Here is a 970-nt window from a genome sequence, read left to right on the forward strand (position 1 = left end):
TGTAACTCTGCAGTTAGCAGATCGTTCGATAACATACCCTAAAGTAGTTATAGAAGTTGTCATAGTGAAAGTGGGTCAATTTATCTTTCCTGTTGATTTCATTATGCTAGATATGGAGGAAGATAAAGAGATAACTATCATTTTGGGGGAGACCTTTCCTAGCCACAAGAAGAGCAATGATAAATGTGTAGAAAGGGGAATTAACAATACGCGTTAATGATCAAACTATTACTTTCAACATTTTAAGATCAATGAAATACCCTGCAAAAGGTAAAGGTGATGAATGTTATAGGATGGATGTTATAAAATATCTAAGTGAATGTCATTTCAAAACAACTTATGAAGAAAAATATGAAGAAAAGGATTTGGAACATGAGCAAGAAGAGGAATTAGATTGATGTGAAGAACTTTTTAAGGAAGATTCAAACTATGTTCGAGAAAGTTTTGAAATTTTGGACATGATTGACAAAGATAAATCATTTTGTCCATCAATTGAAAAACCTCCAAAACTTGAGTTGAAGTTACTTCCTAAATATTTAAAATATGTCTGTTTTAGAAGATTCGTCTACTTTACCTGTTATAGTTTTCTCAAAGTTAACAAAGGAAGAAGAAGAAAAGCTGATGAAAATTCTGAAAAATTTTAAGAAAGCCTTCGGATGGACAATTGTTGATATTAAAGGAATCAGACATTCAATTTATATGCATAGAATTAATCTGAAAGAAAATTGTAAACCCAGGGCTAGTCCACAAAGGAGATTAAATCCTGTTATGAAAGAGGTTGTTAAGAAAGAAATTTTAAAGTGGTTAGATGCTGAAATTATCTACCCTATTTCAGATAGTGCATGGGTTAGTCCAATTCACTGTGTTCTTAAGAAAGGAGGAGTAACTATAACTTTGAATTATCATAATGAGTTAATACCTACTAGACAAGTTACAGGGTGGTGAATATGCATTGATTATAGGAAATTAA

Source organism: Phalaenopsis equestris, unplaced genomic scaffold, assembly GCF_001263595.1.
Source record: "Phalaenopsis equestris unplaced genomic scaffold, ASM126359v1 Scaffold232805, whole genome shotgun sequence".
Taxonomy (NCBI): Eukaryota; Viridiplantae; Streptophyta; class Magnoliopsida; order Asparagales; family Orchidaceae; genus Phalaenopsis; species Phalaenopsis equestris.